This window comes from Ailuropoda melanoleuca, chromosome 18 (genome assembly GCF_002007445.2).
Source record: "Ailuropoda melanoleuca isolate Jingjing chromosome 18, ASM200744v2, whole genome shotgun sequence".
In the NCBI taxonomy this organism is placed as follows: domain Eukaryota; kingdom Metazoa; phylum Chordata; class Mammalia; order Carnivora; family Ursidae; genus Ailuropoda; species Ailuropoda melanoleuca.
In genome coordinates this window covers 29,643,816-29,656,580 of record NC_048235.1, presented here as the reverse complement: position 1 = coordinate 29,656,580, position 12,765 = coordinate 29,643,816, and positions in this window count along the sequence as shown.

Here is a 12,765-nt window from a genome sequence, read left to right as displayed (position 1 = left end):
GAAGGCAGACGCCTAACCGCTGAGCCACCCAGGCACCCCAACGTACAGGTCTTTGTTATCTTTTGTCAGATTTGTCCTAAATATTTCCTAATTTTTGATGCTGTTACAAAGGATATTGTTTTATAATTTTGATTTCCAGTTATTCCATGCTAACACATAGAGATATATTTGCTCAAATTTTGGCTTACTTTTCTCTCTTTTTTTTTTTTTGTATTTCATTGATTTCTGTTCTAATCTTTATTATTTCCTTTCTTCAATTTACTTTGGTTTTTCATTTGCTCTGTTGTCTAGTTTCTCAAGGCAGAAGCTGAGGTTATTGGTTTGGAACCTTTCTCATTTCCTAATATAGGCCTTTAGTGTTAAAAATTTCCTTCTCACTAGTCCTTTAGCTGCATCCTACAGATTTTTATATACCATGGTTTCACTTGTCATCGAGTTCAGGATATTTTCTGATGTTCCTTTTGATTTCAGCTTTGAACCATGAGTTATTTAAAAATACGTTATTTTGGGGCGCCTGGGTGGCTCAGTCAGTCAAGCGTCTGCCTCCAGCTGGGGTCATGATCCCCGGGTCCTGGGATCAGAGTCCGGCATCAGGCTCCTTGTTCAGTGGGGAGACTGCTTCTCCCTCTGCCTGCTTCTCCCTCTGCCTGCAACTCCCTCTGCTTGTGCTCTCTCTCTCGCTGACAAATAAGTGAATAAAATCTTTAAAAAAATAAATTAAAAATGTGCTATTTAGTTTCCAAACATTTGGGTTTTTCCAAGAATCTTTCTGTTAGGGATTTCTAACTTAATTCCATCATGGTTAGCGAGCATGCTTTGTATGACATGACTCTTTTTTAAGTTATTGGGACTTGTTTTATGACCTAGAATAATGTCTATCTTGGTAAGTATTCTGTGTGCACTTGAAAAAATTGTGTATTCTGCTGTTGGGTGGAATGTTCTAGAAATATTGATTAGATTAAGTTAGTTGAGAGTGTTCTTCAAGTCTTCTATTGCATTACTGATTTTTCTGTCTACTTTTATACGAGTTTTTGGGAGAAAATTGTTGAAATCCCACTATAATTATGGATATATCTTTGTAGTACTATCAGTTTTGCTTTATCTATTTTGAAGCTGTTATCAGGAAAATAAATACTTTGAATTGTTATGTCTTTTTTAATTAATGAACCCTTTTTTGCATTATGAAATGAGGCCCTCTTCATCTCTACTAATTTTCTGTGATCTCAAATTTACTTTGTTGTTATTATAGACATTCCACCTTTCTCTTAATTAGTGTTAATATTATATATCTTTTTGGAGCACCTAGGTGGCTCAGTCAGTTAAGCGTCTGCCTACAGTTCAGGTATGATCCCAGGGTTCTGGGATCGAGCCCTACGTCGGGCTCCTTGCCCAGTGGGGAGTCTCCTTCTCCCTCTCCCTCTGCCCCTCCCCCCATCCTTTATCTCTCTCTCTCTCAAATAAATAAAGAAAATCTTTAAAATATATATGTCTTTTTTTTTAAGATTTTATTTATTTATTCGACAGAGATAGAGACAGCCAGCGAGAGAGGGAACACAAGCAGGGGGAGTGGGAGAGGAAGAAGCAGGCTCATAGTGGAAGAGCCTGATGTGGGGCTCGATCCCATAACGCCAGGATCATGCCCTGAGCCTAAGGCGTCTAGACGCTTAACCGCTGTGCCACCCAGGCACCCCTAAAATATATATGTCGTTTTAAAAATATTTTTAAGTAAGCTCTACACCCAGCACGGGGCTTGAACTCACAACCCTGAGATCAAGAGTCACGTGTTTTACCAACTGAGCCAGCCAAGTGCCCCAGTATATCTTTTTAAGTTTTGTACTTTTTATCACCTTTCTACTTTTAACTTACTTGTGACTTAATACTTAGTTTCTTATAGAAGCATATAGTTGGGTCTTCCTTTTTTTTAAAGATAGATTTACTTACTTACTTACTTACTTACTTACTTACTTACTTACTTATTTTAGAGAGAGAGAGCCTGCAAGTGGGGGAAGGGGCAGAGGCAGAGGGAGAGGAAGAGAATCTCAAGCAGACACCTGCTGAGTGCAGAGCCTGATGCAGGGCTGGATCTCACGACCCTGAGATCATGACCTGAGTCAAAATCAAGAATCAGATGCTCAAACAACTGAGCCATGCAGACGGCCCTGGATCTTCCTTTTATATCCAGCCTGACAATCTGTGCTTTCTAGTTGTGTGTTTAAGCCATTTGCATTTAATATGATTATTTATATGGTTAGGTTGCAATCTACCTTCTTGGCTGTTTGTCTTCTATTTTTTCTATCTGTTCTTTATTCCATTTCTTTTCCTGCCCTCTTTTGGAATAATTGAGTATTTTTGTATTCCATGTCATCTCCTTTGATGACTTAATTGTTGTAATTTTATCGTGTTATGTTAGTGGCTGCTTTAGGATTTATAGTATACTTCTTAATACAGTTTAATTTCAAGTGATACTATACTCCTTCAAGTATAGAATAAGAACTTTGAACAGTATACTTCCATTTCATCCTTCCCAGCCGTTATGCTACTACATTTTAATTCTACATTTGTTATAAGTCCATAATACATTGTTGTTTTTGCTTTAAGCAGCAAATTGTCTTTTGAAGATGATTGTATAACAAGAAAAAGGGGTCTTTATATTTTTCAATACAGTTAAAATTTGTGGTGTCCTCCTTTCTTTTGTGTAGACCCAAAATTCTGTTTTAAATCATTTCCTTCTGGGGCACCTGGGTGGCACAGCGGTTAAGCGTCTGCCTTCGGCTCAGGGCGTGATCCCGGCGTTATGGGATCGAGCCCCACATCAGGCTCCTCTGCTATGAGCCTGCTTCTTCCTCTCCCACTCCCCCTGCCTGTGTTCCTTCTCTCGCTGGCTGTCTCTATCTCTGTTGAATAAATAAATAAAAAATATTTAAAAAATAAAAATAAAAAAATAAAATAAATCATTTCCTTCTGCTCGACAAATGTCCATCAACATTTCTTGTACTGAAAAGGCTACTGCTGATGAATGCTTCCAGCTTTTGTATATCTGAAGAAGTCTACCTTGCTGCCGTTTTTTCATGAAATTTTCAATGGGTATTTTCTTTCAGCTTAAAGAAGTTGGTCCACTTTTCTCTACCTGCAATTGTGAACATTGCTACAGAACAAGTTAATCCAAATTAATTAAAGGCTGCATAAGACAACAGATATTTATTATTTGACAGTTTCTGTGGTTCAGGAATGCAGGTGCAGCTTAGTGGGTGCTTCTGGCCAAGGTGTCTCACAAGGCTGCAGTCCAGGTACATGCTGGGGCTGTAGTTATCTCAAAGCTGGACTGGGGACAATCTACTTCCCAGTTTACTCACATAGCTGTTAGCAGGCTTTAGGTCTTGTTTGCTATTGGCCAGAGACATCAGTTTCTTGCCACATGTACCTTCCCCACAGCACAGCTCACAACATGGCAGTTTGCCTTCCTCAGAACGAGGGCTCTGACAGACGTAAAGGTGTGGGGAGGGATGTAAACATGTTGGAAGTCACAGTCTTGTAATCCACAAACTTTCTTTTATGTTCTTCTTTTTTAAAAATTTGAGAGAGAGCCCGCACACGCAAGAGTGCCCAAGCAGGGGAAGCTGCAGAGGGAGGAGGGAAAAGCAGACTCCCCGCTGAGCAGGGATTTTTTTTTTTTTTTTCCCCAAGGCAGGGCTCAATCCCAGGATCCCAGGATCATGACCTGAGTTGAAAGCAGCCACTTATCCAACTGAGCCAGCCAGGTGCCCCTACAGTTTTGTAATGTGTTGGGACATACATTCCATCCTTTTGCCATAGTTATTCATAAGGAGTTAGTCATGAGGTCCAGCCCACATTCAAGGGGAAGGGATAATACAAGGGCCTGAACACCAGGTTGGGTCATTAGGGACTGTCTTAGAGGATACCTGCTGCAGCTTCCAGTAAGAATCTGCTGCCATGCAGGATGCCTGCGTGGTTCAGTTGGTTAAACATCCACCCTTGGCTCAGGTCATGATCCCAGGGTCCTGGGATCAAGTCCTGCCTCATCTGGCTCCTTGCTCAGCAGAGCCTGCTTCTCCCTCTGCCTGCCACTCCCCCTGCTTGTGCTCTCCCCCCCACCCAACAAATACATAAATAAAATATATATACTTTTTAAAGATTTTATTTATTTATTCGACAGAGATAGAGACAGCCAGAGAGAGAGGGAACACAAGCAGGGGGAGTGGGAGAGGAAGAAGCAGGCTCATAGCAGAGGAGCCTGATGTGGGGCTCGATCCCATAACGCTGGGATCACGCCCTGAGCCGAAGGCAGATGCTTAACCGCTGTGCCACCCAGGCGCCCCATAAATAAAATATTTTTTTAAAAAAGAGTCTGCCATCATCTGTGTTTGTTCTGTAAATAGTGTATCTTTTTCTTTAAAATTCTATTTATTTATTAGAGACCACAAGCGGGAGTGAGGGGAAGGAACAGAGGGAGAGGGAGAAGCAGACTCCCTGCTGAGCAGGGAGCCGCACACTGGGCTCCGTCCCAGGATGCTGGACTCTATCTCACCACTTTCACTATTCCCACCCTAATCTAAGTCACTATCTTTCCTGGATTACTGCAGTAGCCTTGTCTCTGGTCTTCCCTGCTTCTACTGTGCCCTTCCATGCTACTGTATTTTGAATGGATGAAAGGCAATCCATTCCCAACCCAGAAGACAGTGACCTGTAAACACGTAAGTTATGTCACTCCACTACTCAAAATCCTTCAGTGACTTCCCATCTCACTGGAGAGTAAAAGCCAAAATTCTGTAAGGCCCTACATCAGCTTTGCCTTAACATTCTGACCTCATCACCTAGAACCCTACCCTTGAATCACTCCACTGCACCCACACTGGCTTCCAAGATTATGAACACTTTCCTCAGTGTCTACAGGTATTTACATTGATGCACTCTTTTATCACCCTCAAATCTGTATTCAAATGTCACCTATAAAATGAGGGCTCCCTATCAACATCAGTAGAAACCCACTTCTGGGGCACCTGGGTGGCTCAGTCATTAAGCATCTGCCTTCGGCTCAGGGCGTGATCCCAGCGTTCTGGGATCGAGCCCCACATCAGGCTCCTCTGCTATGAGCCTGCTTCTTCGTCTCCCACTCCCCTGCTTGTGTTCCCTCTCTCGCTGGCTGTCTCTCTCTCTGTCAAATAAATAAATAAAATCTTAAAAAAAAAAAAAAGAAACCCACTTCTGTTGGCACTTTCTACCTCTCTTTACTGCCTAGTCTTGTTAGTATCTGTCACTATCAATCTTCAATCAATATTACGTGTTTATCTTCTCTGCCTCACTAGAGTGAAACTACCATAAGAGCAGAGGTGTTTTGTTGTTGATTTCTTTTCATTGCTCTTGAGAATGGTAACTGGTCCACGGTGGTCACAAAATGAATGCTTATTAGATCATGTTTATTAATATGAAGATACTTATTGAAAGAAATAATAACAGTGAAAAATTATAAACATTAAATATCCAACAATGGATAAATGATTGAGTACTACATACACCATCTAAAAAGAAGATCATGCTGTTATTAAAAACTATCTGCTTCTATGGAGGAAACCAGCCTACACATTTTATTTGGCAATATATTTTAACAGTTGCTTCCAGAATGTTCCAACAGAAGCAAGCTGCCTTGATAAAACTGAAGTTGTCTTTCTTCTCTCAAAATTTCACAAAGCCCTTACAGAAAGATGAGTTACGGCTTTCTTTACTTTTTATTTTCTTTTATGTAAGCTCTACACCCAATATGGGGCTTGAACTCATGACCCCCAGTCCAAGAGTCTCATGCTTTACAGACTGAGCCAGACAGGTGCCTCCAGAAAATTGTTTTTTTATTTTTTTATTACTTTTTTTTAAAGATTTTATTTATTTATTTGACAGAGGTAGAGACAGCCAGTGAGAGAGGGAACACAAGCAGGGGGAGAGGGAGAGGAGGAAGCAGGCTCATAGCAGAAGAGCCTGATGTGGGGCTCGATCCCATAATGCTGGGATCACGCCCTGAGCCGAAGGCAGATGCTTAACCGCTGTGCCACCCGGGCACCCCAAATTCCTTTTTTTTTTAAAGATTTTATTTATTTATTTGACAGAGATAGAGACAGCCAGCGAGAGAGGGAAAACAAGCAGGGGGAGTGGGAGAGGAACAAGCAGGCTCCCAGCGGAGGAGCCTGATGTGGGGCTCGATCCCATAATGCCGGGATCACGCCCTGAGCCAAAGGCAGACGCTTAACCGCTGTGCCACCCAGGTGCCCCCAGAAAATTGTTTTTAATTCAGCATAGTTTGTATGTACTTTTCTACAAAGACATAGTTATGACAATACACATTGTATATTTGCTGAGCATTTTGGTGGTTTCCAGTTTGTGGCTATTACAGACAATTGTTCATGTGTTCTGATGCACAGGAGTACACATTTCTTTGGTGTATATATCTAAGAGTAGAATTACTGGGTCATAAGAATATGTATTTTCAACTTTCCTACATAATGCCAAACTATTTTCCAAATCAGAGCAGTCATTTGGAATTGTTGAATTTTTCATTCTTGCCAGTCTAGTGGGTGGCTAATGGTATATAAAAATGTTTTAAATTTACATTTTCCTGATTATTAATGAGACTGATCACCTTGTCTTATATTTATTTGCCATTTGGGTTTCCTCTTTTGTGCAGAAGCTGTGCAGATCAATTCTATTTAGGGTTGTCTGTATTTTTATTTGTGGGAATCCAATACTTATTTTGGATTTAAGCCCTCTGTGACTTCTTTTACTCTCTTAATGGTATATTTTGATGAAGAGAAAGTTCTTAATTTTAAAATAATCAGATTTATTTTTTTCTTATATTATTATGATGTAATGTATTGTTTAAGAAATTTTCCTGACCTAAAGCCTGAAGATTTCCTCCTATTTGTTATCTAAGACCTTTATGTCTTGCCTCTCACACTGAGGCCTATATAGTGTGAGGTAGGGATACAGGGTTTTTTTCTATACAGATGCCTAATTGTCCCAGCACCATGATTCAGAACAATCTCCTTTTCTCATTCCTTGCAATGGAGGCTTTGTCAAATCTCAAGTATCCATATATATTCATGGATCTGTTTGTGAGTTCCCTACGGTATTCATTACATTATTCGTCTATTTCTGTACCAATATCACACTCTTACGTGCTGCAGCTAAAATATTAAAATTAATAGAAGTTAGCAAAGTTAATTTTACTTCTGTATACCAGAAACAGAAAAGACAACTCTAAATCAACAAAGTACAAAGAAACTATAAAACTTTCAAAGAAACAATAGAACTTCATGAGAGACCTAAAAACCTAAATAAACCAAGATATAGAATGTTCAAAGATTGGAGATTTAATACAGTTGTGATTATCCCAAAATTGATCTATAGATTTATTACAATTGCAATCAACCTGTCAATGAGATGGTGGTTTGCTTATTTGCTCTTTTTTAAAAAAATTTTTATAATATTTATTTGAGAGAGAGAGTTCAAGAATGTCTGTGGGGGGAGGGGCAGAGGGAGAGAGTCTGAAGCAGATTCCCCACTGAGCAGGGAGTCCGACCTGGGGCTCTATCCCATGATCCATGGGATCACAACCTGAGCTGAAACCAAGACTCAGAGGCTTAACTGACTGAGCCACCCAGGTGCCCCATTTGTTTGGTTTTTAGTTGGACAAATTGACAAATTGTCAGATGGAAAAGTCAGAGATGCAGGAAGCAAATACATTTATCCTTTCCCTGGCAAACATAAGGACTTTATGAGAATCTATTGACCCCTTAACCAACTTTTATGCTACTGCTTGCATGCATCTAAATTCCATACACTTGTAAACTGCACCAGACATTAATACTATGATTTTATATCAACAATTATTTAGGTTTACCCACATAACTATTTTCTTTGATTTTCTTTCCTTCCTGTATCTCTGATTTTTCCATCTGAGGATATTTTTCTTCTGTCTAAAGTACATGCTTTAGAAGATCCTTCTCTTGAGGGTGTGCTAGTATCAAACCATTTAGTGTTTGTTTATTTGAAAATGTTCTTATTTTGCCTTCTTGAAGACTATTTTTCCTGGACGAAGAATTCTATGTTAGCTGATGTTTTCTTTCAGCACTTTCAGGATATCATTCCACAGACTTGTGCCAATGGCTTACTTTATAATTGGGTCCCACTCAATCATTTCCTTTGTACCTTGTATGACTATCTCTTGACTAGGCTGCGTGCAGCCACAAGTGGTCCTTTCTTGGTGGTGGGGCAAAGCAGCCAAAAGACAAACACAGGCTCCAAGTTCTGGCAACCAAGATCAATCAGTCATCATCTACTTTACCCCTCTTATCCCTTCTCCCCCCTTTCTCCCCCTCTCTCTAGCTCACAGTTTTCAGGTGCTAGGTCCAGAAGTGCAGTCAAAGTCCTGAAGGTATCATCCTTTCTGATTATAGCTGAGAGAGAAAATGATGAAGCCTAAAGACCACTGGCGGGGGCGGGGGGGAGGTTTGAAATCTCAGGCATTTAACAAAATCCCTAGGCACCTAATAACTATCAAACTTCTGGGGAAATATCTGGAAGAGTGCAATCAAATTAGTATCATCATGTAGTTAATAACAGCTATATCAATGAAAAACTCTTATCAGTAATTCCTAAAAATAAAATAATTAATTGGTGATGAATTATACTCATGAAAGAGGTAAATATTGTGGTATTTAAAATAGTTACCAATAGGGGTGCCTGGGTGGCACAGTCGTTTAAGCGTCTGCCTTTGGCTCAGGGCGTGATCCCAGTGTTCTGGGATCGAGCCCCACATCAGGCTCTTCTGCTGGGAGACTGCTTCTTCCTCTCCCACTCCCCCTGCTTGTGTTCCCTCTCTCACTGGCTGTCTCTGTCAAATAAATAAATAAAATCTTAACAAAAAAAAGGGTTACCAATAAAGCTGTTAAAATTGATAAACAATTTGCACTACAACTTATCACTTGGTAAGTAGTTTTATTTATACACATATTGTGATTTATTTATATTTTTTAAAGTAATATATTAAAAATTTTTTTTGATTGCTTGATTTACATATTGAACATGACCATACTGGTTGCTAATCAACCCTGGCTAGGCCTGTCTCCCCAGCAGTTATGGCACTTTAATATCCTCGGGAGACCTGATGACAAAACGGCAGACTGCACCACGGACTGACTACTGCAGAAATTCTCAATCTGGGCTGCATGTTAGAATTACATAGGGGAGACTTTAAAATATACTGTTGCCAAGGCCTCACTCTAAACCAGTGAAATTAGGATCTCTGGTGGTAGGGGAAAAGGTCCTCAAAAAATTAGACATAGAATTATCATATGATCAAGCACTTGTCCCACTTCTGGGTTTATATCCAAAAGAAGTGAAAGCAGGAATTCTAACAGATATTTCATTATTCACGGCAACTAAGAGGTGGAAACAACCCCAGTGTTCATTAACAGCTGGATAACAAAATGTGGTATATACATACCAATGGAATATTATCCAGCCTTTAAAAAGGTTATTCTTTTTTTTTTTTTTTAAAGATTTTTTATTTATTTATTTGACAGAGATAGACAGCCAGCGAGAGAGGGAACACAAGCAGGGGGAGTGGGAGAGGAAGAAGCAGGCTCCCAGCGGAGGAGCCCGATGTGGGACTCGATCGCGGAACAACGGGATCACGCCCTGAGCCAAAGGCAGACGCCCAACGACTGCGCCACCCAGGCGCCCTAAAAAGGCTATTCTGACACATGCTACAACACGGAGGAAGCTGGAAGACATAATGTGAAGCGAAATAAGCCAATTACAAAAGGACAAATACTGTATGATTCCACTTCTATGAGGTACCTAAGTAGTCAAATTCATAGAGACAAAGTAGAATCTGGTTACTAGGGACTAAAGGGAAAAGGTGTTCAATGACAAATATTCAACCAAGTAAATTTTAAAAATCGAATTGGCTTTATTGAGTCATGAATTGGGTAGCATCCCATCTACCAAGTAGGGAGAGCTCAGTCAAGCTGTAGAAAAGGAAAGGTTTTTAAAGGTAGAAAAGGAGAATCAAAAAAGGAGATTAGCAAAGAATCCATTGTTTTAGGCATGGTTGAACCTCCTGAGGGAACAAAGTGGGTCTGTCGGTGAATTTCCTAGTGCTGACCAGTAAATTCCATGTTGACTAGTCAAAGGTTATGTTCCTGGCCAGGTTGGGGGGGGGTGTATAGAGAGGCAAAAACTTCAGTTAGGTTAGATATTAGGTCTTGGCTTGCTGATGTGGGGCTCTTAACATAAGTGGTTTCATTTGGGGCCTGTGGTTTTCTTTTCCTTTTTTTTTTTAAGATTTTATTTTATTTTATTTTATTTTATTTTTTTTTAAAGATTTTATTTATTTATTTGACAGAGATAGAGACAGCCAGCGAGAGAGGGAACACAGCAGGGGGAGTGGGAGAGGAAGAAGCAGGCTCACAGCAGAGGAGCCTGATGTGGGGCTCGATCCCATAACGCTGGGATCACGCCCTGAGCCGAAGGCAGACGCTTAACCGCTGTGCCACCCAGGTACCCCTAAGATTTTATTTTTAAGTAACGTCTACACTCAACATGGGGCTTGAACTCACAACCCTGAGATGAAGAGTCCCATACTGTACCGACTAAGCCAGCCAGGTGCCCCTGTGGTTTTCTTTTTAACAGAGGGAATGGGGAGTTATTTAACGGGTACAGAGTTTCAGTTTGGGAAGATGACAAATTCTGGAGATGGATGGTGGTGACGGTTGCACAACAATGTGAACGTACTTCATGCCACTGAACAGTACACTTAAAAATTATTAAAAAGATAAATTTTATGTTATGACTATACTACCACACACACACACACACACACACACACACACACACACACACACCTCAAATTCTTACCACAGCCCCTGGCTTTTTCTTTAACCTTTTTCTTTAAACTTATCACCTACCAATTCCTTCCCCTCATTCTCAGGACTTCAGTGATACTGGCATCCTTGCTGAAACAAGAACACAGCGAGTATGCACTCCCTATCTGCACTACGTGGCATGCAGTTTCCTCTTTCAGGTCTTTGCTCAAACAGCCCCCAGAGGGGCACCTGGGTGGCTCAGTGGGTTAAGCATCCTACTCTTGATTTTGGCTCAGGTCATGATCTCAGGGCTATGAGATGGAGCCCCACGTGGGGCTACATGCTGGGCATGCAGCCTACTTAAGATTCTCTTCCTCTCCCTCTGCCCCTCACCCCCCTTTCTTTCTTAAAAAAAAGTTTGAATATGTTCATTAATAAATTAATAGAAATGGATGCATAACTTTCAAACCAGTAGAGAAAAAGGAACAGTTTTGGTCAGGGCTAAAAAGGTGCACAGAAAGAAAGAACAAGAAAGCATTACACAATAAACACAAAACAAAATGGCATGAATAAGAATAACCATATCAGCTGGAACAATGTATGTGAAAGGGTTAAACACAGTCTCAGCTCCCTCTCTCCCTCTCTCTCTGCCCCTCCCTGCCTCCCACCCCTGCACTTGCACTCTCTCTCTAAAAAAAATAAAAATAAAAATAAAAACAAATAGCCCCCAGAAAAGCCTTCCTATTATAGAGGGTGAAAAATAATTCTCCCTCTACCCTTCTGAATTCTTGGCCGTGACCCTTGCAATAAAAGATTAATAAGAGAAAAACAGATTTATTAACATGTATGCCTCAGGTATACATGGAAGATACCTAGAAAAAAATTAGTAATTCACTGAGGTTGCTTAGAATTCAGGCTTAAATACCATCTTAATAGAAAGTGGGAACGTAGCCCTCTCCAGAGAATAAGTGATTTTTAGGAAAGATGAATGGGCCCTTAGAAGAGTAGATGGGAGGTAGGATAGTTTGACAAAATTTGTCTGGGTGTGGCCTCCACTTCTACTGTGGAAACCCCAGGAATGGGGTTTATGACAACTGAGTTTCTTTTAGAGGATCTGTCTTTAGGCAGATAAAGGGAGCTCAGATAAAGCTTCTTCATTTGCGGTTTTTCAAGTGCCTACAGCTCAAAAATAATCAGTATACCAAAGCAGCATATTTTGGAGTGTCCTGAATACCTACATATTTTAGGGTGACATTCTGTTGCCCTTCGTTACAATGTAAACTTCGTGACTACATGGACTTTATTTTACACTGCTGTGAGCAAGCTACATGATAGGTGGTCAGCAAACAGTTGTTAAAATGAATGTTTGCCTTTTCTGTATCATAAACACATAGCATTTGTATAATTAGGATTTTAATTTCAAAAGACAAAAACCCTGTATTAAATTCTGCGGCATCAAGTCATCATCCAAAAGAAAAGTGTGCACAAGGAACATAAAGGCCCTTAAAAGGTTAATATTAAGCATTGGAGGCCAGTTCCCTGATAGAGGCGAGGGAGAGGAGCTGAGTCTTCAGCTGTGGGCCACCTGCCCTTATCCACTGCTTCAAAGACACTGTCCAAGAGAAAACAGAACCATCTCCCATAGCGAGGAGATCTAACAAAACCAACACGTCCCGAAGTACCAACTACAAGCATTCGGAAAGGCCCACACACGGGATGACGTGCGGGAAAGCTGGAGCCCTTAGGGAGAGTGGCTTTCCCTCACACGTGGCCAGGTACCCATCTCAGACCTCCAGGGCTGGGGCGCCTCCCGGGTATCTCTGGTCTGCATCTCTATGGTAGGAAGCGAGGAAACCGGAAGTGGGCCGCCGCGGGGGTGTGGGGAGGGAGC